The sequence below is a fragment of the Capsella rubella genome, unplaced genomic scaffold (genome assembly GCF_000375325.1).
Source record: "Capsella rubella cultivar Monte Gargano unplaced genomic scaffold, Caprub1_0 scaffold_39, whole genome shotgun sequence".
NCBI lineage: Eukaryota > Viridiplantae > Streptophyta > Magnoliopsida > Brassicales > Brassicaceae > Capsella > Capsella rubella.
Genome location: NW_006238887.1, coordinates 27115 through 27488, shown reverse-complemented (window position 1 = coordinate 27488; position 374 = coordinate 27115).

Below are 374 nucleotides of genomic sequence, written 5' to 3'. Positions count from 1 at the left end.
GTCGTTGTTTACTTTGATGACATCCTTATCTATAGCAAGGGCCTAGAAGAGCATTTGGATCACCTTGAAATGGTGTTACAAACTCTTAGAGAGGCAAAATTATACGCAAATCTCACGAAATGCGTGTTCGGGGCTAATGAACTTGTCTTTTTAGGTTTTGTTATTAGTGAACAGGGACTTAAGGTTGACAATGACAAGATCAAAGCCATCGAGGAGTGGCCAACACCAACTAGTATCGGTCAAGTTCGAAGTTTCCACGGGCTGGCCAGTTTTTATCGACGATTTGTCCGAGACTTTAGCACCATCGCCGCACCTCTCACCGCGGTCATCAAGAAGAGTGTTGAGTTCCATTGGGGGGGAGCCCAAGAGAAGGC